A 26,940-nucleotide genomic window follows, 5' to 3' on the forward strand; every position below is an offset into this window, starting at 1 on the left:
TTAGCTGGTACTCTAGTTGGCCATGCTTTTGACACACGGTGATATTGGAGACCTGCAGGGCATGTTAATAACACTAGTTTTGAGTGTTTTGACAACTGCAAATCAGTCGCGGTTACGTTATTCAAACCAAGATTACTTAAATCTGTTTATTATTTACGGAAAATGTGATAAAGTTGTGAGTAGAACATGTGAGGTATTTGCCGCTCGTTATCTAGAAAAACCAAATCCATCACCAAAAGCTGTCAAGCAAATAATTGAAAATTTTAAGAATACGGGATATGTGAAGATAAAAGCTATTAAAACAAAACCAATTCTTAATAATACAAATGTAGAAATTGCAATTTCTAACCAACTTTTGTGTACAATGCCCTATTCCTATCTCTAGCCGTTTTCGAAATATTTGATGTTTTTCCAAAAAAGTTATAGTAGCTCAACATATTTTTGTGCTTATATTAATAATTAATTTAACAAATGTTCGAAATTTCGACCTTCAGCTTCGTGACACTTTGCGCACCTTAGGATCACCTGCTCATGGGTTGCTGCTCTTATTGCGTTTGGGCTTAAACCACGAAACGCGTTTCTCACTCTTTCAATACAATTTTCCTTTGTTGTTAAAGGAAGATTGTAAACTTCATCTTTAATTGCCCCCCATACAAAATAATCTAAAACTGACATGTCTGGCGACCGGGGTGGCCATTGAAACGGTCCGTTGTTAGCAATCCACCGGTCGTCAAACGTAGCTTGTAGAAAATTATTGACAATATGACCATTATGAGGAGGTGCGCCATCATGCTGATAAATTACCCGTCTTCTGTCGGCTAGAGGTAAATTATCCAAGTATTCCCTTTATAAATCTTGAATTATAGTTAGATATCGATCACCTACAATAAAAACATAGCATTAAATTAAGTTTCAGAACTTCACAATTTGTCGTTTAACATCGTCGATATACCGTTTAAATTTTCTTCATAAAAACGTATCATAACAATTTGGTCATTCCTCACAGCACAATAAACATTAAAACTCCAGATTTCTTGAAAATGTCTCTCTCTAATTACGTGTGGATTTATGTCACACCAGTAGTGTGAATTATGTCTATTGAACATTCCATTTTTAGTGAATTTGGCCTCGTCGCTCCAAATAATATTATTCAAAAACAATTCATCTCCATAGTGACTAGTCAGCAAAAACTCACTAAAAACAACTCTCTTCGGAAAGTCAACCTCTTTTAAGTGTTGCACTAATTAAAATGAAAAAGGGTGAAATTTATGTTTCTTCAGGATCCTCTGAATTGAGCTTTTGGATATGCCTGATTCTACGGAAACTTGTCTTATTGACAAAGTTGGATTTGCAACAAAATAGCCCAAAATTGCAATTTCTACATTGGTATTATTAAGGATTGGTTTGGTTTTAATAGCTTTTATCTTCACAGATCCCGTATTCTTAAAATTTTCAATTATTTGCTTGACAGCTTTTCGTGATGGCTTTGGTTTTTCTGGATAACGAGCGGCAAATACCTCACATGTTCTACTCACAACTTTATCACATTCTCCGTAAATAATAAACAGATTTAAGTAATCTTGGTTTGAATAACGTAACCGCGACGGCATATTTGCAGTTGTCAAAACACTCAAAACTAGTGTTATTAACATGCCCTGCAGGTCTCCAATATCACCGTGTGTCAAAAGCATGGCCAACTAGAGTACCAGCTAATTCCAACCATGCAGCCGAGCATGTAGCCTAATAAAAAAATGTTTATTCTCAAATAAAACGAAATGGGTTGGATTTAGGTATAGGCAAGTAAATTGAAACTTATAGTAATTTTTAATGCTCAAAATGATTCCGTCATAAAAAATGGGGGGTTTCCATTTAAAAAACTTGAGATTTTTCATTTTTTTTAGTGGCAAGTTTATGATTTTTTTTTGCCGACCCTGTATACAAATGAGTCGTTACGCACCCTCAGTTTAATAAAACGATCCTTTATTTACAATAACCCAAAGTTTCATTGCAAAATGAAATACGGTTTTAACATAGTACAAAAATATGTTGAGCGTTGCAACTGTCACTTTTTTGGAAAAACATCAAATATTTCGAAAACGGCTAGAGATAGGCATAGGGCATTCTATACTAAAGTTGGTCAGAATTTTGTGAGGAATCCAAATATGTAATAATATATAGGGTGTTCTATTTAAAATAAGAAAGTTGTGATCGACTTCCGGTATAAGCGGAAGTGCAACCATCTTGAAAATATTTTAGTTGGATTGGGCATGCCCACATCAGTATCCTACCAAATTTTCAAAACTCTCCTATTTATACTTTTTTCAATATCAATCGAGGTCTTTCGTCGTGGGACACCCTGTATAGTGTTTCCAAGATTCTCTAACGGCTGGGATCTCGCGTTCCGTAAAAAAGCTATTGTAAAGTTTAAATGGGGAATGTTTTAGTGCATTTAATGGTCAATTTAGCACCATTTGCCACCAGCACCATTCAATTTTTGTTTCGTTCTTGAGTTATTTCCGAAAAAGCAAAAACGAGCATGTTCAAAAAAGTGCTGTATTATCTCTAATTTGAAAATTTTCCTGAACATTGTTAGAGCAACTTTTTAAAGACTATTTTCCTGTGTATTTGGTTTTCAATTCCCACGTTTCGGTTTCAAGATACTATCTTCAACTTTTTTTTTAGTGAACTCTATTTGGTTTTATCTGGTTTTTTGTTTTAAAAGTATAGGTATAACATTGGTTTTTAACAAATTATTTTTATGTTGAAAAAGATAAAAAGTAGTTTATATCTTAGTTGGCATTGACTTCATTAAAACCTTTCCAAAACAATTTAATAAAATTAACTAAATAAGTGTGCTAAATAATTGCAAAAACTGTCGACGAGCGAACAGGACTATATTTGAGAATTTACCATATTAGGACTAAATTGCGTTTAGTTAGACTGATAATCAGTTTAGATCTTTATTTGATATATCATTTTTTAACGTTTAGTATTTGTTCATCTCACATAAAGTAAAACTGTGTTTGATTACAGATAAATTTACAAAAAATTTCTTTTGGTAATTTACCGGACCTTGAAAATGAGTTAATAAATTCAAATCGACGATTTTGCCGCGTGTACGACGTAAACTTTCAGTAGCTTTATTAGCTATGGCTGCCTGACGGTTGACAGCATCTACCGATTAGCCGATTACCAAAAGCGGGATCCGATTTTGGGTTATGTTTTTATTGTTTATGATATTGACTGATCTTCTCGAAAGTAGTCTCTGTTTCTCTGTTGATTATTTTGAACATTTTTACTAATGTAATAATACAATTATAGAAATGTGGAAGTTAGAACACAAACTTGATAAAAATAAACATACGCTGTGTGTAAAAAGCTCCTGAATTATTTCAAAAAATATTCAACTTATTGAAAAACATCGTTTTTAAAAATTGACACATTTTAAACGTTTTACCATTATGTGATTAGTGAATTTACCGGGCCACAGATGAATTGATGTTAAATTTTTTCTTATGGAATTACTATGTTTCAATGACATTTTTTGATTCGGTCTCTCATTCTGATCACATTTCATGTAACATGTTGTATGGTTGTGTTGTAGATCGATCTACACAATCTACAATGGTTAGCTTGCATAGTTTGGTAGCTCTTAATTATTAAAGAAAACTACATGTTTAAGTAAATATCAATATTGTATTTGATTGAATGTTAAAAATGTGCCTGAATTAAAATACAAATTGGAATTAAAAAGACCCCATGTTAATGAACTAGAAGCGTCAAATCTGGTGATCTAGGTGGTAATTAATTTGAAGCAAAGTTGTATTGAATAATTAAATAGGTGCCAAAGGAACAAAACAAAGTTCAAGTTAAACATTCAAAATGTCAAATATGTACAAGATTATGTCTCTAAAGAAACGAGGAAAACATGTTATTTACAAAGTGTTGTTTCTACTTTATTTGTTTAATAACTCCCAAGGTAACAATCAACTAATTATCCACCGAATGGGAACAATCGGTATAAAAAGAATCATATATACACTACAATACAAAAGTATAAATACAATCGTAAAATGTCCTGTTCAATATTTTAGTAACATGCTTATAGTTTTACAGCACCAATTTTTTTAAAAACTTACTTAATTTATGTCCATAAAGACCGGATTTACCACCGTGCGTCGCGTGTAATGAGTATTATTCACAACTTTCCTCATAGTCTTTTGGGATTCAGTTTTATTGTGACAAATGCACTCTGTTTCGTGGACGATTGAATGCAAGTGGACTGTATTAAATATTAACTTTTTTTATTGAAAAAAAGACAACTAATTGAAAGCAAACTGACAAAATTTTCTAACAACCAAACTCGCGTTTACCAACAGGTCTATAGCGCCAGTTTAATTACTTTTGCAACGCACTAGAGTAGAGCTTACACCTTGGTTAAAACCACCCTACCTCAAACATTTTTATGAAAAGTATAGTTTACAACCAAGGTATGTAATGATAACATTAATTCAGGCATTTGTCCAGCAGAATACTCTACTTCATATTTTTCTGATATTTTTTTTGTGTATTTGTACTTATTCAGTGTTTCCTAAAGCAAAAGCGTTCAACACCAGCTTAAACATTATTATATCCATGTTAACATGTCTGAAATGCATTAATTTGTTTAATACCAGAGTTGAGGTTTATTTTAAACTCAAGATGTATGTGGGTGGCCACCGATCTTATGGTTACGATATCTATTGCAAAAACAGTCAGAAATGCACAAAAGGAAGGGAATGACACGCAGTCGTCTCCACAATAATTTATTTTAACCTTCAAAGGGTAAGGTCTGCTCTACTAGTTTCGGACATATTAATGGCCATCTTCAGGAGCTCAACTCAAAAAGCAATGCGCCGGCAGTCTTTTTAAAAGGGGAGAGACAGTGAGACCACAACATGCTGTTTGATCGCCTCTGCCGTGGATGGTGGATTAAATTTGAAGTTATCATTTTCTCCCCATAGGGACCCTATGGGTGGGACCCACCCAGCCCTTAAAAATGGGTCTAATTTAAGTAAATTTCAGTCAGGTTTCTTCTCTTTCTTGGAGAAAAAAAAAATACAGTCATAGGTATTCTGTCCTTTCACAAATTACCTTAAAGTTGGTTGGAAATTGAAAGTAAACTAGTTTTTTTTTCAGGCATAAGTTGCTGTGTCCACAATTTCCAAATGTGGATCATGAAGCAAAACGGCCTTACTGCAAATGTTTGACGCGCCTAGAACCGCAAAAGGATCATCGCGAGGTCAAATGTCACCAACATCAACATTCCTGCAAGTACTTTTGTCGACAACTTGATACCCAAATTAACAGAATTGATCTATGTCATTGGACACAGCATAAACTATGAACCAGAACCCGAGTATAAATGCGACGGTTTTTTTTGTTTTTCAAAAGAGCTCCATTGAAAAATTGTATCACATCAATTTCCGGATGCAAATTGTGAGACTGACGTTATGCAAACTGATTTAAGTGTGGCCTTCTTTTAATATAAAAAAGCGCCCATAAATCCCTTTTCTGAATCTCCCCATTTCTGAACCAATCTGAAGTGCGAACTCTTATTAAGAGGAAAAACCAAACACCCATACCTCTGGCAAAAAATATCATCATAATTTCATTCCCAACCTGACTTTAACACATAACTTAGATGATCAGCAGTTTGATTGCAATGTGTGCGGAAAATTATTATTATTTATTATTAAAAATCACATAATCCATACACCATATAATATCATATACAATTAAATTCCAAAGACGTTTAAATGTAAACATTGTGATAAATGCATTGGCCATGTTTCTACTTTAAATTCTCATATTCACACCGGTAAAAAAACATTTAAATGAACAGTTTGTCATGTGTCAAAGAATGTTTTGCGAAAGTTTCTATTTCAAATCATATTAGGGCTCACACTGGCAAAATATGAGGCAAATATTTTGTGGAAATTTCTAAAATAATAACATAATAGAGTTCACACCTGAAAAGTTATTTTAATGTAAAGTAAAAGTTTTCTCCTAATTATTTTAAGTAAACATTTAAGTTGTTTATACATTTTTGTTCTCACAGAACGGTACCCTTACCCAGCTATGTTTTTGTTTGTGTTTTGATTGGCGCGTATAAATGCTTCTTAATGTCGACGTCGATTTGACAAATGGGTATAAGCGTTTTTTGGCAATTTTTACAGGAGAGATACACAAACCGATAGTATGCCAAGATATTAATAGTATATTAACAATTATTTGTATGGTGGGATATAATAAATACGCTATGTAACCTGTTTATTTAACTAAGTGCCATAATTATTAATTTTTGTGACTTTTGTTGCTTAGACAATTAAAGAAAGATTTTTGTTTTTCGCTTAGGCCTTCTGATTTAATTACAAGTTGAATAAAAGGAAGGTTACAATGTTGCTATCGTCCTGCTATTTTTTAATAATACAAAAATCTGGCTTGAACCAATCTTATATTTTTTGGAATAATAAAAAATTAATGATAAAGTGAGAATTTTCGTCCGTAATTTAATCAGGAGCATAAAAATTGTACAGCTAAGCGGACATTCATTAAAAATGAAAATAAAAACTTTTTTCGACTTTAGCCGCATTTCAATGTTCGCTACGTCATAAAATTTTCATGTTCTTGATTAAGAACGATACAAAAAACAAAATTAAATAAAAGTTTCATGCTATTGATAAAATTGCTCTATTAAAGTATTAAAAATGTTAAACTCAGGTGTAGGAAAAATAAAAATAACCTAACACTCTTAAATTTGATTTAAAAAAATATTTTATTCCTTATCATTAACAGTATCAAACCTCACTTATCGCATGGATAGTTATCACAAATCTTTGCACTATTTATTATTTAGTGTTCCATTTGAGCATTGTCGTCTATATCATATTCGAGAAGAGCATCAGGTACTACAATATTATACCAGGTGTCCAAGAGCACCCTGTATATAAGAGATTAACATGGGAAAACGGTTTTGATATTTTTGCGCCTGTACGGTTTATTTGATTGAAAAATCGTATTAATGAAAGTTGTAGTACCTATCACGTACTAGTTTTCTGTATTTTTTTCAGATCTCTAACTTGAGCCCTTTCGTCGTAAAACACGAACAAAAATGCGAAAATTTAAACTTTTTGCCTGCACTGTATAAGCGGTTGTCGAGCAACGGATAAACAGGTCATTGTTGCTGATACGGTACTGAAGACAGTTTAAGAAATTGTTTCAAACCAATCTAATGGCGAATTCAAATGAATAAATGACATGAAAATCGGTAAATAAGGATAAAGATAATAATTGACCATGTCCGTAATTTCTTAATTAGAACTCAGACTATCGTTAAAAGTTCGATAGTGAATTTATAGTTATCAAATCAACTGGTGGCTACGTTATTTGTATAAAGTAAATGTATGAAACACCAGGGAGACAAAAATATTTATTGCTAAAAATCTTTGAATGCTAGAAGATCTTAAGCGTACTTGAAAAAGGTACAATGCATCTGATAAAAAATTAATAAATGTATTTCCTAGCATGGAATTATTTATTTTATTAATAAACTAAAGATGGAAAGGTGAGTTGTGCGTAGTTTTATTTGCTATTTTGCTGTTCTTTTACAGTACTTGTTACTTGTTACTGTTTTGCTATATGCAGCATTTATTATGAAATTTATTCTTTTCTCAGCCCCACAGTATTTAGCCGAAGAGTTTTTATTTAATGTGGGTAATGTGTTTTAGGAAAAGTGTCGTTCCCTTTAATGACAATCTACGCATGGCGAACTGAGTAACTGTGCAGAAGTTGACATTGGGAGTGAACAAAGACCAGCAATCAGCCATTCATATCTATCAAATTTACGATTTATTTTCCAACTGATTGGCATTCTACAGCAAGTTTTATGAATTTATGTATTCCTTACCAACATCCACCTGTTCGGTGTTCTTCTAATTTTGTCCGGTTGTAGTCGCTCTTAAACTTAGAACGAACTATGCAAAAACAACATTTTTGAAACTTAAAAACTTAAACTACGAGTAGTAAAGTGTTACATATGGCCTATCTTACTATACGGCCCAGTAAGGGTCTCTCAAAGCTGGAACCCTGAACCGCATCGAGGCGTTTGAAATGTGGACCATCCGGAGATTCTTGCGCGTGCCGTGGACCGCACATGCCACAAATGAAGAAATTTTAAGAACTTCAGGCTACGAACGAGAAATACTTAACATCGTTAAAGAAAGAAAGAAAAGTTTCCTACCTCGGCTTTATTCTTAGAGGAGGCAAATATAACATTCTTACACTAATTCTACAAGGAAAAATAGAGGGGTGTCAAGGCCCAGAAAGAAAACAACACTCCTGGCTAAGAAACATACAAAACTGGTGTAACATCAGCGACCCAGACTCCATATTTCCAAGAGTCGAGAACGGCACTCTGCACATTGTATGAAGAGTGCAGACAAACTCCACCGTGTGGCTAAGCATAGGGCACAAGAAGAAGAAGAAGTCGCGCAATTTGGTTGGTACGCGTATGTGACATAATGTTACGACCACGATGGACCTGCACGGTCTACATCGGACCTCGTCCTGCCTTACCAGATCAAGGGCATACAAAATATTTCTCTCAATTTTTTTACATTCCACGTCCTCCTCCTGATCGGGATCACTTTTACTTGGGGTTCGTTGCACCAGTACACTAAGCAGGTATTTTTTCTTCTGTTGATGTAATCTAATCAAGTCAAGAGGATGTTGGGTCGAAAAGGATTTTAAAATTTAATAAGTTAGATGGCAGCAGGTTGTCTATATAGCAACTTTGAGTTTTTAAATGTAAGAATTTTAAAAGCCAAGAAGACACCTTTTTGGGTTACCCAGATTGTAGTTTGGGCGTTTGTTCAAATAAAGATGGCCATAAATTAATTGGAAGTTTATTCAAATTAAAAAAACACATGGTGGTTCTCGAAAATACATAAAGTAACATCACATCTTGCTAAATCTCTCTTTCAAGTGACACATGACGCATTGACATCTGTCATGAATGTTCTTATAACCAAAACCGTTTAATGAACCGTTCTTATACTTAGACCACATAAACAACACAAGTTTACTACAAGATATTTAATAATAATCAGAAAGAATAAAGTCAAAATAAAAAAAACTCGAGATAACATCAATGAAATTCAGGTAATTGAAAGCATCAACTGAGAGAGGTTGAGGTGCAGCAATTGAATCGTTAACTTTCAGGATCCTTTCTATCACATAGAAAATACTGTTCCATCTAGTATACACATCCTGTGAAAATTTGTACTACTTATATGTTTCATTTTCAGCAAATGTTTTGCTCTTTCATGAAGGGTTCCATAGCCACTGTATTGCTTTTGAAAAATGTGACAATGCTTTTACAGTTTTTGACCAGAAGTTTTGACTAACTCATACATAGTTTTCTTAATTCTCCAAATTAAGACTATGGACATAACAAGGAAGATTTGTGGATATTCTAAATCCATTGTTCTGGTACTGTAATCATTGCTACTCTCGATGCAATATAAAATTTACAATTTAACGCAATGTAATACCAAGCAGCGGCTTTAACACATGCACATATTATTTTTGCATCACACTACATTTTTCTAACACTGGTCTTTTTAACGTCTCTGCCGTTCATATTAAAGTTGGAAGTAAAAATATTTAGAATTTTGTTTCGACACCGCGGCCAGAAAAACTAACTGACAAAGGAATTCTTAATTAATTCACATAATATCTACCGCAACAGAACATTCATAGAGAAAAGAACGGTTCAGCATCCAACTGACTTCGAAGAAATTGTCGTTTCGACAGACATAAGTGGTAGTGACAAAAAACTGTCGCTGTCAATATTCTTGTGACCGCTATAGAGAAAGTAAGGTACTGGTACCATACAGCTGACAATGTACATACTGTGTTTGGTGCATACATGTTTGAAGTAGTGATACGTTATGTGCAGTCATCAAAGTTGAAAAAACAAGTTCTATTTTAACATTGATATAAGCAATGTGAAGTACTCCATAATCATCACCATACCAAACAGGATCACCTGATCTTTAAATTCCCAGCAAAGAAGCAATTGAAATTAATCTAAACAGATGATTTTTACAAGAATAGTCTTAGAAATCTTTTAAGATGTTTTTAGAGCCATTTTTTCTGTTTTTTTTTTTATTTTAAGGTTCTGCCTCTTCTTCTTCAGAAATAGGTAAAACACTGACTTGTAATAAAAACGTGGTATTTCAAGCAGGGTATGGTGCCTTATTTTCAGTCTAACGCAATGTAATACCAAACAGCGGCTTTAAAACATAGGTACACATATTCTTTTTGCATCATACTACATTCTTCTAACACTGGTCATTTTAACGTCTCTGTCATTCATATTAAAGCTAAAGGTACAAAAATGATTCGACACCGCGGATAAAAAAAGTAACTGACAAAGGAATTCTTAATCATTTCACATAATATTTACCGTAACAGCAAAAAATATTCAAAATTGCTTTGCATGTGAAGTAGGTGTAGAAACACATCCAGTAGTTGTATTAATCTAGAGTCAGAACATTCATAGAGAAAACAGCAGAGAGGCACAACACTCTACTGACTCCGAAGAAATTGTCGTTTCGACAGACATGGTGGTAGTGACAAAAGACTAGTCATTAACTGTCGCTGTCAATGTTCTTGCGTCGGCTATAAAGAAAGTAAAGTACTGGTATCATACAGCTGACAATGTCCATACTGTGTTTAGTGCATACCTGTTTGGAGTAGTATATTACGAGCAGTCACCACAGTTGAAGAAGCAAGTACTGGTTCAACGCTGATATAAGCAATGTAAAGTACTCCATAATCATCACCATCGTCTTTAATACCCAGCAAAAAATAAGTAATTGAGATTAAACTAAACAGATGATATTATCACAAAAATAATCTTAGAAATCTTTTAAGACGTTTCTAGGGCAATTTTTTCTGTTTTTTTTTTTAATCTAATGTTTTGTCTCTACTTCTTTAAAAATAGGTTGAACTGACTTGTAGTAAAAACGTGGTATTTCAACCAGTGTCAGTTGCCATTATTTTCAGTCTAACGCAATGTAATACCATCTTCTTGCTTTCTTATTTAACCGAAATTCACGTAAATTGTCCCCTGCATCGGGCAGCATCTTCTAGTACTTTCTCTCGGCAATGCGTTGTCTAAGCTGAAATTTTTTGGTCCTTTGCATACTCTCTTTTAGCACACGTTCCTTTGGACTACCATACTTCTTTATTTCTAAGTCTATCTGGAGAACCTTCTTCAGCCTGTCATTTCAGCGACTCTGGGTACACACGGGTATAGAACCATTGCGGCGGGACCCATCCGAAGACGCTGGTTTCTCCAAGACTTGATTGCTGCTCTTGTTTTCGTATCTTTAAATAGGTGTGCCATTTGTTGGATAGACGCAACAAGGTCATCAGGCGGTCCCTAAAATCAACAATTTCGGTATACCGTAACCAAGCCAAATTCCAATAACATAATAAATAAACATAACATGTGTTCGGACATGACCCTCTTAACAAAAAACTCATCATACTTGCGCAATTTCGCTAACACAGCAGAGTAACTAGGTCGGGAATAACGTCACTGACCTAGAAATCGAGATAACGTAAATAATTGCTCTAACTATGCACTTATTTGATAAAACCTAACTATGAAAATTTTCTTTTTACCTTACCAAATATAATACAAAAATATTGTGCTGCTATTGTCACGTTTAAATTGTAAAGCTCTTTTGGCCCAACAAGTTAAACGAGACGTGCGTTTATTACTTTAATAAACGCCTTTACCGAGATCTTGTTTCAGAGGTAGAATCAAACCACTTGGTAGAAAAATATAATTTAATAACTAAATAACAGTTAAAAGTAATTGACAAAATGGTTGGTTTATCAACTTAGTGAATCGGAATAAAACCTTCAACATAATTCCCAAAGTAACACTTTAAACAATACCTTTTACATGCACAAAATATTACAGTAATAAATCTATACTTACATTAGTTAAACAATTATGAGGGCAGCTTCCTGGAGGGTTTGGCACTCGCGATTTATTATCATTTAAGAGACGGTTTACTATTTAATTAATTTGTAAACCCGGTGCGGGTTGCAGAAATCAGGACGACTACATTATGTGGCGTAAGCGGAGTCTTCTGGCTAAGTACTGCCTTCTCCGACGTGGTGCACAGCAAAACTGGATTGATTGGAATGAACTGATTGAACTGAACTGAACCCCTCTCTAGGGTACAACCTCCTTTTTATAGCATTCCAGACACTGGTTCCACCAATCAAAATTCCCAGACCTGGCCTCGTCTAGCCGACAACTCGTGACGACCTTTCGACCCTCGGTACTTGGAAAACACTCCACATAATAAATAAAATTCATCTTATTATAATATTATTAGAAAAATGGAGTAAGCGAAAATTTGATTTTTAATTTTAATTTTTATCATATATTTTCTAAAAAGCTTTCTCCATCTTACGTCATCGCTTCGTCGTACCTTAAACTTATAGTAATCCTAATCATTAAAGTAACCCTTAAATTAACATAACACATTTGAAACCGTGGGTAGCCCTTAAATACGCACCATTTTACTCTAATATAAGTAGTTCTGATTTTGCGATTTGTATTGCGCCACCGTATGCACGAAAATGTTTTGTGAAAATCACAAATTGTCCTGTCCAAGACTTCACCCATTGTCCCTCACTGGTCACCAAATAGTACAGTAGTTGAAGTCTAGAAATGTCCATTTCATAGTTCTTCCTGCTTAGGTTCCATTAACATCACGTGGTTGACGTTGGTGATAAGGTTAAGTGTCATTTTATTGGTCTTCCAATACTGGCTTTGCACAGCGTCACTTAGTACATTGGCTCTTTATGGCTCCCTGAAGTGGTTTGTTTACATGTAATGAAAACAAGAACAAAGGTTAATATTCGTTCATTAAGACCTAATATACTTATACTAAAATTCTAATTTGCATGCAGTCTTGCGTATTACTTTACAAAGTTAGTTGACATGTAAAATAATCAGGAATCCGGTCCTGAAACTAAAAAGTTTGAACTCCGTAATTATAAGACGCTCTAGTTTTCATGTTATGGAAAGTAGAACGTATTTGCCTGTTTCAAAAATACAGAAACATTAACCGTTTCTAATTAACTTCAACTCCTTTTGGAGAAGATTGTTTTATCAAAAATTGGATGTAATGTCCTCAATCAAATGCTTTTCCCTCATTGATTTCTGTAAAAATAAAAATATGTTATTAGTATGCAAACGCAAGTATTAAATGATTAACTTAAATCATTTCTGGCATATTAAAAATAACTCCACAAATTTGCATTGTTTGTCTTAGTTTCACTTTGCCTTACTAAACTTAATCAAGGCTAAAGTTTGTCATCATTCGGATTATCAGCCGGACGATAAGCAGCGATGTTCGCTTTTGTTTTAGTCCAAGAGCTGATGTATTTTTGTAACTCTTTATTTCGTGTCGTATAATTCAAAATATACCATGTATCTGTCTTACTATTTTCCAAATAGTATAAAATCAGCATAGGTAATAAGTAGTCTGTTGACATTTTGACCGTGCAATCCAGTCTTTATTTGTCAATGTTCAATAAGTATTTAGCCCAGTTTTGTTTAATAAAGTCTTCAATTAATCGATTTACTCATACAATGAAAAATCACGATATAAAACTCAAGTGTACACTTCTTAACTTTTATAATAACAATGGCCATTTTTCTTAATTATTCTCATATGCTACAAATTTGCATGTCAAAATGGAATTACACTGATATTTATCCATACGCAGTTTTTGTGAACGTTCGTACCGCGATGACTTAAATAACAAAGTGATCACCATCTGCCTGCGTCATAAGAAAAGAATTATCTAATCAAAAAAAACAAATATATCCTACTGTAGGATAATTCATTTAAGCAAATAAAAGTAAATCATTTTTATAACTTAATTATGAGCATTTTGACTTTATCGGGCTTGTAACTTGTAACTCTGAATTATCAGCAGTTCAATATTTGTTTCAAAAAGTAGTCGTAGTCAGTCTGCTAGAAATTTGAACAACTTATTGTACATCGTAATGAGACGATCCTATAAACGGAATTAAGGTAAACGATTAAAGCAACTAATACGCAAACTTCCAGGATAACGGTTGCTGTCAGGAATAGGAATCTCCGTTGCCTGAAAATATTGACAAACTTAGCTACTTTATATGGACCTCTTTATATCCGAGTTTAAAGAAGTCTAGTATCAATTTGCTTCAAAGACCCAATTTTCAAAATGTACTTAATTTAATAAACGTATGTATAAGGTTTAGCATACACACAATCATTTCAGCCTGCTACTAATTTCGCATTCAACGAGTATTTTTGGTTTGTTCCTTAAGAAAAGTTCATGCACCGCCCTAACATCGATAACAGCAAACAGTATTGCTGTGTGGCACTAAAACAAATATTTCTCAACATGTACAGACCTTTCTGTATCAGAAACTTCTCAACTGAGAAGGGAAAAATCAGAAACAACTACTTTGAGAGCTCATACTCCTACCAACATTGAATTATACTGTTTTTCCTGTTGAATTCTTGAGTATTTAAATTACGCCTTATAAAAGATACCAATATTTTTCATTGGCAATCCAGTAATTATTTTATTTAATCATGAATCTTGAGCTGGACATCTTCGTACAGATGCACCAAAATAGTTCAACTGCATGTAAGTTGAAACTTTAGTACTCATAAAAACTCATTACAATGGGTCGGTTAAAGAAACAAACTCTATGTGCCACTTACATAATAAGGTATTACGCTCAGCTAGCGTTTTTCACCTCAATTAAATAGCAGGTTAAAATTATTTAACAGGTTGAAATTCAGCAGAAATAAAGAAGACAAATGGTTGGTTTATCAACTTAGTGAATCGGAATAAACCTTCAACATAATCCAAAGTAACACTTTAAACAATACCTTTTACATGCACAAAATATTACAGTAATAAATCTATACTTACATTAGTTAAACAATTATGAGGGCAGCTTCCTGGAGGGTTTGGCACTCGCGATTTATTATCATTTAAGAGACGGTTTACTATTTAATTAATTTGTAAACCCGGTGCGGGTTGCAGAAATCAGGACGACTACATTATGTGGCGTAAGCGGAGTCTTCTGGCTAGGTACTGCCTTCTCCGACGTGGTGCACAGCAAAACTGGATTGATTGGAATGAACTGATTGAACTGAACTGAACCCTCTCTAGGGTACAACCTCCTTTTATAGCATTCCAGAGACTGGTTCCACCAATCAAAATTCCCAGACTCTCTAGCCGACAACTCGTGACGACCTTTCGACCCTCGGTACCTGGAAAACACTCCACATATTTCGCAATTCAGCAAATGCATTATAATTGCAGTTGCACTCCGACCGCATTCCACAATTTTAATGTTTCCGCTCAAGTAATAAATTTGATTTATTTCATTCGTGACACTATGCACTTAAAATTTCGCGCTATGGTTGCCGTTTTAGAGCGTTCTAGAGGTCCTTCTTGACATTGCCCTACTCAGTTCAAGCAACTGTGGACCTACAGGCTAGCCCTTCAAAACTCTGTTGATTCTTTATTTCGTTTTCGCTATGTCTGTTCTATTTGATGTGTTATCACCTTTTTTTTAGGCATCTTTCGACGTAATTCTGATTCCCTTTCTGGCGCTTGTCTTTGCGTATTCGTGTTCTACACTTGAGTGTCTGTACCTTTTTTTGAAACGTGCTGTCAGATTTTGTGGATCTCGGAATGTACCTTGTTCATTCATTCCCCTTTTCTCTGTGTCCTAATTTCTCTCTCAGGCACACCCTTAGGATTAGCAGACGGGGACGCCTCCACCATGTCACGTTAAGGGTAGCTCAGGGGAAAGAATACTCGGTCCATAGGTAACTCGCTTTATTGTACTAAAACAATAGAGAGCTAGGAGGGCGAACGCTTGGGAATTCTCGCGCGGGAATTTATTTATTTATTTAAATACAGGACCCAACATATTGTTACGGTTTGGAGCCTACTATGCTCGATACTTACTGAACGAGCACTCGATTCGGGATGGATCCGAAGCGCCGCAATATCTAGCCTGGCGCCTGTTATAGTAGGCCGCCGTTAGAAAGCGACATACCGGGAAGCGTCTTCGATGTTCGACGCAAATCGCGAAGCGTTATGCAGTGGTTCTAGAACGTGGTTTTCCGAATAAAAAAGAGCGGTTTCGACGGTGGAGCAGTAGTGGATTTGGAAACGCGGTGAAGTTTAAGTAGTAGAATTGTAGTAGTGTTTTTTTTGGTAGCTGAATTAATTATTGTACAGAGTGTTTTGAGGTATTTTGAAGTGTAAATAAATTTATCTCTTGTCGAGTTAAATTGACTTTGTGTAAACTCACGGGAAAACCGTAACAATATGTAACTAATAGAGTCGCCTAAACCTAACTTACATACTAACTAAACTAGTGCACTTGACAGCAATTGTCTAAAGTTTTTGAGGAACGCTAAAATCACATTCTTTCGATATCTTATTGTAGGTCGAACACATTTTGTATACAGGTGACAAAAAAGTATATTTGGGCTGGTACATAAAAAATAGCTGCTTAACCGGGTAACATGTTTCGGAATATGGAAGTTAAGTTCCTTTAACAAAAGTGTGCATACGATATTTCCGTTTATTAAGTTACACAAAAACATACAAGAGTCCATATTTCTACGTTTTTCTAGTGAATCCAAATGAAATCTGGTTAGTAGTATACTGTTGTTAATTCCTCGCTGAATATAAGTACTATCTTCTTTATAGACTAAATATTGAATGAATGAATGATGAAATATTAACAATTGTTCTTCTAGCCCCTGAAGATGAGCTGCATCTGCGATCGAAACATATAGGGCATTGGATGGTTTTTTTTTAACAAACGCATGTTTAGTTTTGTTTTTTTTTTAGCTTTTACTCAAACAATAAGTCAGCTTTAATTATAAATAGTTCGGCTGTTGGAACAACTATCAAAGGCCAATTTCTAGAAGTTTAATAGTTGTTCCTATTTTTCTTATACACTGTACAAATGAACGTACATGTATATTTTCACTTATTATTATATTACTGTTAATATTTAGTGCTGTAAACGTGGATTTATAGATTGACTTATAGCACAACCTTGTTCAAATACCAAAATTCGTTATTCTGAATGGATTAATTGATATAGTTTCCCATCTTGTGTCAATCTATAAATTTCGTTTAATAATCTGTAGTTAAAGAAGTGATTTGTTACAGAATCGCTTAAAGTGCTACTTATATAGCTCTTGGAGGTTAGTAAACCCAGTTAGACGCAATACCTGATATTTTTTAAGTTTATGTGACATATCAAGTTTAATTATTTATAAAAATAATTAGTTAAATAGAATTAATAATGGGTCTTCTGTCTCACACAAAAAAAGGTTGTTGGGAAAATGAAATTTCGCACTATTTTCAACTTAGTTGAAAATAACATTAACCTAGTCGTCCCAACACAAGACCACTGACTTAGGCTCGGTCTTGATACCGAAAAACGCTGACGTTTCGGTGGAAAATCTACCACCGTCTTCAGAGAATCTAAAAAAGAACACAACGGCAGAACACAGAAAACAACAACTTAATAAATATTAAACCTGAAAATGTTCAATTTGGAACTCCGAGAAGGGTTTTGTCAATGAAAATTAACATATGTGATGCCCCTGGAAAATATTAGCATTTTCCTTTTTTTTTTTATTTTACAAAGTCAAAATTTAAATCAAAATTAAATTAGTACTTACGGAATTAGTTTGAGGCACATCTGAACACTACTAGATACAACGCTTAAATGAAAGACTAGATTGAAAGAAAAATCTGACTTCAAATCCTATGCCGAACTCTAAGAGATTTAATTGGCCAGCGTCGTTAATCCAGAAGCGGTGATATATTTCTATTGGTAGTTCTAAGGAAAGGAATTTTTCTAAGTCATACTGTCGCCACAAATTCTCACCTTTTTGACCCAAGCAAAAATGATTTATTGCCTGCAGGAAAAAATTATTTGTGTTTGCCGGTACATGGTCCGCAAAAATTATGATTATTTATTGCATCCGGCGACATGTTATTGAAATTCCACCTTTTGACCTGACGCATTCCTGCTCCCAGATATTCAGTAGTGCAAATAAGTTCTACCAAAATTCTTAAGTGTGCAAGATCTGTGAAACTAAAGTGTTTGGAAAACCCTTCAAAATTCTCGTAAAGAAACCATGTAGCAGCTTGACCTAAAGCCTGTCACTTCAACTCAACATGTCCAGAAGGTACGTTAAAGCCAGAATTGCTAACTGACCTAAGGCTTTGGAACCGAACCTAGAGGAGTATTTAACTATGTTTTTGAAGCCTGAATAAATGTCTGATCCGAGATTGGTGGTTGTGTCATTTAGGGTATAGCGTTTGCCCCTCGAACCCCAAAAATTAGCTTGTAAGACCAAAATTGGAAGAAGGCATTTTTGGGCATTACACATATATTTTGACTTTTGTCATTCCAATAGCAAAGGTTATCTATTGTTGTAGTGAAAGGTGGGTTTTATAATGAAAACAAAATTACAAGAAATTTCAGTTTCGTTTAATATGACCAAGTGTTATCACCTCCTCTACAATATTTAACCAAGTTTGGTCAATATTAATAGAGGATGTCGTGTGTAGAGGACAAAACATGTCATGACAAAACATGTCATGACATGTCAAAACATTTATTAATAAATGTTTCAGGATAGTCATTTTCTTTTAGAACATTTTTAATGAAAAATTTTTCTTTTTTTTTGCTTTAATGCTTCCATTACTGCTAATATTAGTGCCACAGACATACCTGAAATGGCAGTTGCCTGACCCCTGTGTGGGGCTTACACTCTATCCCTTGTTGTCCAGCGGAACCGCTTACATCGAAAACAAAAAAACCTCCACTCTCTAAACCACTGGAAAAAAAGAACGGTTTCCTTTATTTCGACTAATACAATGACCTTAAATGTTACACGGTAATTTAGTCTAACCTAACATTCTATTTTTTTCTTACCTAAATTGTGATGCAAGCCTCACTGACCGGTAAACATTATATCAATCCTCGTGTGGCCACCATTTTGCCCCATCTGTTTACGACGTTTACGTTCCCCATATTAGCTTTACCTCCTCGTTTTAATTACAAACCGTCTCAGTCTACTCCACACTCTCTTCTCCCTGCCATCATACATATATTTTACATCCCGTTCTTTCTTCTTTCACTCCGTATACACACCGCCCACTCTCTCTGATGCTAAATCTGACAAGTTGGCATGCAGTCATGTAGTCAGTAGCTGACACCGGCAACGTATCCCGTTCTAGTTCTCTGCACACCTGATACACCCCCTCCCCTTACCAGATTTATCCTGCTCATTCTGCCATTCATTCATCAACCCCTCTTGCTTTTCTTTGGCTTATCATTCTTTTCCTCATTTTTATTTCTCCCTAGTCCACTTTTCCCCCCACTTTGCATTTTCAGTTACATGATCCTCTTTCCCTGCGCAATAAAAATGTTCATGCCTTTACCTCATTATCCCAACCTTTTTTCTGACCATTTCCACCACCTTATGTAGACTAGGGCGGTGTAGCAGCTCGACAGCCAGCGGACATATTTTTCTTTATCTCTTCACTATACCGCTGTTCGTAAGCTATATTAGTAGTTCGTATCTGGGAAGCTATTACTTGGCACTCTCAAGGACGGACGTATATCTCTCCATACGTGATATTTAATTGCACCTGATACTTCCATTACTGCTAATATTTGTGACAGTGATTCCTACAAACTCAATGCAGAGTGTAACTGAAAGAGCGGCCATGCACATTTCCATCTAAGCACCTCATCAATGTCAATAGTACAGGTTGGTACACATTGTAAAGCTTAACAAAAAAACCTTCACAATTGAAAAAAATCACAAAGTGTCATCAAAGTCCATGCATCCTTCTTCTTCTAGTAACACAAGCGTTGGCGTTGTGTTCACTGGACAATGTAAAGTGTTCCTTCCTCGGCTCTTCTGAATATCGTGGCGGCTTCACCGATGCGACACCATTTCCGGATATTGCGTAGCCAAGAGTGTTGTTTTCCGTTCTGGTCCTCTTTTTCTTTATCAATCAGCAGTTTCTTTATGGACACATTCGCGGCGATGCGACTAGGTGAGTGCAATAAATCAAGTCAGTCACACCGGCACGTGGCGTAAAATAGAACTAATTAATCTGCTTTATTTTCCACTAATGTCGCGATCTTTGCAAGCAACTAAATAATAACCTCCGGTTTATTACGTACTGCAGGATCATGCAACAATACAATAGACAGGTACATAATTTTTAATCTGACAAATAAAGAAGCAAACGTCACATTCAAAACGATGTACCAGTTGATTGCATTATTGCGTCATCCTGTTTTTGTGTAATTTTGTCATAGTTCATAAATACAACGTGTCTACCACAAACCTCCGCGATCTGTTATGGAAAAGGACCACAATTCTAATTTGGTAGTATACCAAACAGAATCAGAGACAGTTAATCTAAAATATTCTCAAACTGGTGTCACTTCCAGTTATACCGGAAGCAGACACCTACTCCCTTATTTTCAAAGAGACACACTGTATAGTTTATAAGTTTGCCACGCTCCTTGGTGGAGTCTTATGCGTTTTGTAATAAGATAAAGATTAAGTTACTTAATTAAGAAAAAAAGAAAAGAAAAATAATCAGTTGGATCAACAGGAATATTTGTCTTTGAAGTGGCAAATTAGTGCCCTAGCTCAGAAACCCGGAGAGTAGGGGAGGTCATTTATATGGCGCCACTGATTTGTAGAGACAACTTAAGTCAGAAAGCCCCAAGATGGATTCTGGAACCTATTTCTGCCTACTTCCAACTCAAATAACTTTAAATTGAAATTGCAATTAAACTGAAATTGAATTTAAAATAAAATAAAGCAATCAGGTAAGCAAAGCCACAGTAACCCCAAATCAAACAATTATACACACAAAAGGTTTTGATTTATTTACGTATCTTACTTTATGTTTTACTCTACTCGACTCCAACAAATGGTCTTAGGCGACGATGTAACTACAAGCTGAACTTGTAAAAGCTTCAACCGTCCAACTGGACAAATACAATTTAAAGGAAATAATTCACGAGGGAAATGATCCCGGGTAAAAGAAAGAGCCCTAGGAAAGAAAACCTGTTTAAATGGTTGTTCAACAATATTAATAAAAAAAAATATTAATTGGCCAAGTCTCTTTCCAGGTACTTAATTACAAAACATTTCTTTAAAACACCTTTTCAATTAAAGATAATACATAGTCCAATTCAATTGATTATCCAATCAACTATTGACAGTCAAAATTCCAAGAAAATTACAGTTAGAATTATTAAAAACTCAAATTAAAAGTTAAATTACTGAAACTACCAATATGGCAAAATTATGCAAGTAAGCAAGGTTCTCAAGCTATCCGCTAAATTGTCAAATAAAACTTTATTGAGTATTACAGCACTATTATCATTAAAATACAGGAAAGAGGATCCTTTAAGCACAACAGTCGGGTATGAACAAGTTAGTTAAGAGAAAATGTGTTACCTTTACAGGGCTCTTCGCTAGCCACTGGTGATAAATGATTCGCTCAAAACGGTGGTGAATTTCGGCGGATGGTTTCCGATTCCAAATACCGATCTACAGTGGACTGAAGAAATAAAAACCGAACATTTAGAAGGTTCCATGCGGTCAGAAAATGGCCGTCGATCAATCAACTCACCAGTTTCATAAAAAAAACACAGGAAGAAAGTACGTAGCCTCAGATCTTGGAGGTGAAATGTGGAATGATCCAATACCGGTGTCGATGAGAAATTGTCAGCAAGGGATTCGATTTCTATGCAGCTTAAGGGGAAAGAAAACTAGTATGTCTATAGTTCCAAATGGCGGTCAAGTTCACTTACCACGCTTTCTGAATAACAGCAAAAATCCACCTAAGGTGACGAGAACTTCACGCAAAAGGCAACAAACGCATCTAACGCAACCAACCAAAGGAAGAAGCGGAATTCCCAGTGATTTTCTGGTCGGAAATAGCCCCATATCGGGAAAACGGTCCGCGCTCAGAAACACTGTTGAAAGCCGGTACTAGATAAATCGTAATAGCCGTAATCGTCTTTCTGGACACTAGACAAGGAAAATGAAGATGCCGGAAGGAGAGACATGGAAACCGACTGATGCGACCTCATACGAGCTGCGCAAACACTCAAGCTCAGTGAAAGAATACTATGAAGTTAGCAATAAAAAAAAAGGTATTAGGTACACTCAACTCATAAATAATTGAAAATTAATCAATCAATAACAGCGAAAATCGATGGATCAAAATTAAAACTGACGGTGGTTATGTCAGCTGTTTCGAAATAAACTGACATGAATTCAAATCGGCCGCCATGGGGTGTCAATAACGTGCTCAATGTGCCATCACCACTTACAGATACAAAACCAGTACTAACACGAGTTTAATTATAAAATTCATATCACGGCAAAGAAAAAATTAATTAATGAATTATCAAAGAAAAATCTAGAAACTGCTTATTAGTTTGCTAGATTTAAGCCAGGTTTGTTACAAAGGGTGACGCCCCCGGAAATGACGAAATAGTGACATTTACCGATCGATAATCACCGATGGTACATCCCTAACCTCACAATGAATAATATTCAAACGTGAATAAGATTCTTGACATTTAAATGGATGAGTGCACTATGTAAAATGAATTAAAAATTATTAAATTGAGCTGAAATAATGAAACTAATAACCGATAATTTGTAGTACCAAAAAGTGAACGTTACAAATTTCCCATTTTAAAAATATTTTAGATGAACTGTCCCCATCGATTTTTGTTTACGACCAAATTTCCAGAATTGTGGTCCTTAAAGTTTTTCCATAATGGAGCTCGGCGGTTCGTGGTGGACCACCCTGTATATGGGTTACATACTTTGTTGTTTACACCTTAGGTATTACCTTATACCTTTGGTATTTGTAACTAATGCAATAAAGTTTAAAGTAGAAGTACATTGTCTCGCAGTGGAGGTGTAAGAATACAGGGTGCGGAATAACACACAGTGAGGGCGCGCTCGACTAGTTTCGGGCATAGACATGCCCATCATCAGGAGTTAAAAGAATTAAAACGCTCTACAAAGGTGAACTCAAAAATGTGGACAATGGCGAAGGACATACCTTAAAAGCTGCTTAACACATTAGGCGCTGTCTTTCTATACAGGGATAGACAGCGAGACCCATTAGTGGCAAAAAATTATCTTAACATTAATGGAAGGCAAATATATATTATATACATTATATATATGCAATAAAATCATAAAATTTATTTGTAAAACATATTTTATTTTTTCTCATATTTAAATGTTTATGTATCACAAAATTGAGATAGTAGGAACTGACAAACAGGACTGTTAAATTTAAAATATAAATAAACTTATACAACATCACATTTGTAAGCTAAGTATTTCAAGACTAGGATACTGCCTAACACTCAGTCATTGCTGGCATGACTTTGAAGCAAAAATAAATTTAAGCAACTCTTGTTGATTGTTGAACACACCTAAGTGGATTTTGAGGTGTTCCTCAGCTATTTCTTGTTTTCGTTGTTCCAGTTCCCAGCGTTTCTTTATTTCATAGGCTTCCATTTCTTGCTTTTTCTCCAAAAGCAACTGCTGCCTCTCTTTAAGAGCTAACTCTCTGCTTCGCAATTCAAAGATTCTGTCATTTTTTTAAATTAAATACTGAATTGTATTTTGTTTTACATTCAAACATCTTTTACGACTTGGTGCTGTAAAAAGAAAGTAAAAAATAGGTTGCACACATAGATGGTGTAAAACAGTACTTACATGCTATTTTTAATTCACTCTTTGCCTTTGATTTTTGTAATACTTTTGCCGATTTACCACTACGGTTAAATAGTATTTCATCATTTTCACGTCCATTGTTTTCAACTGTATCTTTAATGACAATTTCCTGGGGCAAAACCAAATTATTGGTATCATCTCTCAGATTGTCATCATCTAAAATAGGAATAAGCATTTTCCACAAACAAGTTCACAATAACTGCTAGTTTTTCTTTATTGAAAATCAAAACAATAAAATTGCATTGCCATATACATATGAGAAAAGATGAGGTAAAAATGCAATAGGCAAGTACATTGTTTTGAATGTGACGTTTTCTTCTTTATTTATCACATTCAAAACGGTGTACCTGTCTATCGCATTGTTGCGTCATCCTATTTTTGTATGATATTTGTTATAGGTATGTACCCAACTTAAAAAGATCAGCGGGAGGCTCTTGTATGGAACTTGCAGCTCTTTCCCTTGCTTCATATCCTTTCTGATAGAAAGATTTTTCTTCTTGGCTGCCCTTTTTAATGCTAGTTCCAGAAGCTTTTTCTCGAGAAGCACTTTGCAAAAGTCCTTTAATCAGCTGCAGTAAGTCGTCTAGCTCATTTACTTCTACTTCTACACCAGATCTAAAAACAAAATGTTCCTGATAGATACCATACTTAAAACAATCTTATTAAGTAAGTTCGAATAGAGATAGACTGTGTGAAATACGGAATAGAAGTGTTTAATCCTAAAAATCCCATCACTTCCATACTACATGTTACCAACACTAGATATAGCCTAATCCAAAATGACAGAACTGACAGTCAAACCGCGCCAAGTTAACATGCTACCAACACGACCAATTTCGTAAAAATTCGAGTTACGTTAAGCGTTCCCGCAGAGAGCCGCAACCTCACGAATTCCTCTAAACGCAAACGTGAAGGAAATTTCAACTGCGCATGCGCATCTGTCAAACGTCACGTTTACGTGTACGTTTCGTCCTGCACTTCATCTCTCTAATATGTTTTCGCGCAACTTTTAATTTTATTATAGGTTTTACTCTTTTTTCGACGTCAGCAATTTCTACACCCATTAGATATTCTTTTTGAATTTGGTGTTTAGAATCCACAACAAAATCAGGTCAATAGAGCTTGACTGTCACTTCATTACCGTTGTTTTTCGGTGAAATACTGAAAGTATTTTTATTGCCAATCAATAATTCAATTAAAATCCGATAAAAAATATATCCCAGAATTAGAGGTTTAGAAAGGTTTTTCACTACTAATGCCTCAATATCCACCTTTATGTTGTTAATTTTTAGAGTTACTTTTGAAGTACTGTTAACCCAGTATAACCTCCTACTGAAGTTAATTGGATTCTCTCTGATGATAGAGACATGTTAGTTACAAGATTTAAATCAATTAAATTTCGTCCACATCCTGTGTCTAAAATTACATCAAATAAATTGTCCTCGTTATTTGTTGAAGCTTTGATTGACAATAAATTGCTATCTTTACTGTTTGTCGAGTTTAGAGCAACTTCATCAATACTTAACTGAATTTTCACATTTACTAGGATTCTGATGTGTAGAAAAATTTTCATTTTGTCCAAAATTGTAAATTTGTTGCTACTTCGATTACAATTTTAATTTTTTGGTGAACAATTCTTTCTGGTATTACTGTTTCTTATACCTCGATTTTGATCAAACCTAGAATAATTTTTCTTTTCACATATTAGTGATTTATTATACATATTTCGATAGTAGAAATTATTTTTGTTTAACTTGGGCCTTTTGTAAAAAATTTTTCTACAATAATTGTTGGACGGAAATTCACAATTTTTAGAATTGTTCTTTGGCCAAATACGATTAGCACCATATTTGTTAAATTTGTTTTTAATTTTTTTTTCTATTTATTCCTTACGAAATGTAAAATATACTTTGTCGATTCATTTGACTAAATAATACACGCTCTTTAATTTAATATCACTTATTTTCAAGGTGAGTTGGTTTAAATCACTAAAATGTTTATTATTACAGCTTAGCAAATAATACATTCTGAAACACGACGGATTTAAATCGTTGTGATAAACTAGTGTGCTATTTTATTGGACCTACTGTTGTCCAAGAGAAGGGTACTTTAGTTCCAGTGCGTATTGCTAGATTCAGTGAAACTCGAAGAACAACAATAACAACAACTTTAATAACTCCGCCATCACTAATCGCACACAGTAACTTAACAGTAACGCGTACCGACTATATGCGAGCTCCCGCGCTGCGCGATCAGTCTTCTTTTTGACTGCCGCTTACTACGATCAATCCCTCCTTATCTACTCAGTATGTATTATCTTACATCAGGTTTTTGGGGTCGATTGCCTCCTAAAACCTTCAACAACATAACCCATTATCCTTTTGCTTGAACGTTGACCGCATTGAAAATCACGTACTCACTTCTTAAACGTGCTTTTGAAGTGATTCCGTGACTCGACCAATAACCCAGCGAATCGGGTTATACCCTTGCCTGGGTCACTCCCTTACACAGTTTTCGAAATAATCCCTAAAAGTTTCAAGGACAAAGTAAGTAAGTGAAAGACCTTAAGGAATTTTGAATCAAAATTTTACAGCAGATACATCATCTCTCTTTCTAAAAAACTGTAATTTTTGTGAAATATCCAGTCATCCTAAAAAATAGAGTGGAAAAAGTAATCTCCCTGTATCTACGCCACTTAACAAGTTTGGCAAAACGTCATTCAAATCACATAATGAGCATTCATTTCTTAAGTACTTGTTCAAATTTTGATAAAAATTATTTCAACGGTCTGACAGTTACAGCAAAAACGCGATTTTTTAAACTAAATTTTTAGGAAGCGTTTTGCAGCAAAATGACATAATGTATGTCAACTTATTTTTTGATGGTACTATCGGATAGTGGATTATTGACATTTAAAACTGAACAACCCTGTATATGT

The 26,940-nt window shown here is 34.7% G+C and overlaps 3 long non-coding RNA genes across 3 annotated transcripts in view; all 3 read right to left on the reverse strand.

Moving 5' to 3' along the window:
- LOC145736752 (uncharacterized) overlaps positions 1-26,940 on the reverse strand; it is a 200,977-nt gene that overhangs the window by 126,248 nt on the left and 47,789 nt on the right. The window lies entirely within an intron of this gene.
- Positions 20,971-22,923, reverse strand: LOC145736658 (uncharacterized). The gene is made up of 3 exons (XR_014180073.1): positions 22,046-22,923; positions 21,865-21,986; positions 20,971-21,792 (listed from the first exon to the last, which is right to left on the reverse strand). It is a non-coding gene; the product is annotated as an uncharacterized LOC145736658 (long non-coding RNA).
- On the reverse strand, positions 23,474-26,931 carry LOC145736613 (uncharacterized). The gene is made up of 3 exons (XR_014180048.1): positions 26,090-26,931; positions 23,985-24,617; positions 23,474-23,926 (listed from the first exon to the last, which is right to left on the reverse strand). It is a non-coding gene; the product is annotated as an uncharacterized LOC145736613 (long non-coding RNA).

Source organism: Ips typographus, linkage group LG12, assembly GCF_016097725.1.
Source record: "Ips typographus isolate SLU linkage group LG12, UJ_Ityp_2.0, whole genome shotgun sequence".
Taxonomy (NCBI): Eukaryota; Metazoa; Arthropoda; class Insecta; order Coleoptera; family Curculionidae; genus Ips; species Ips typographus.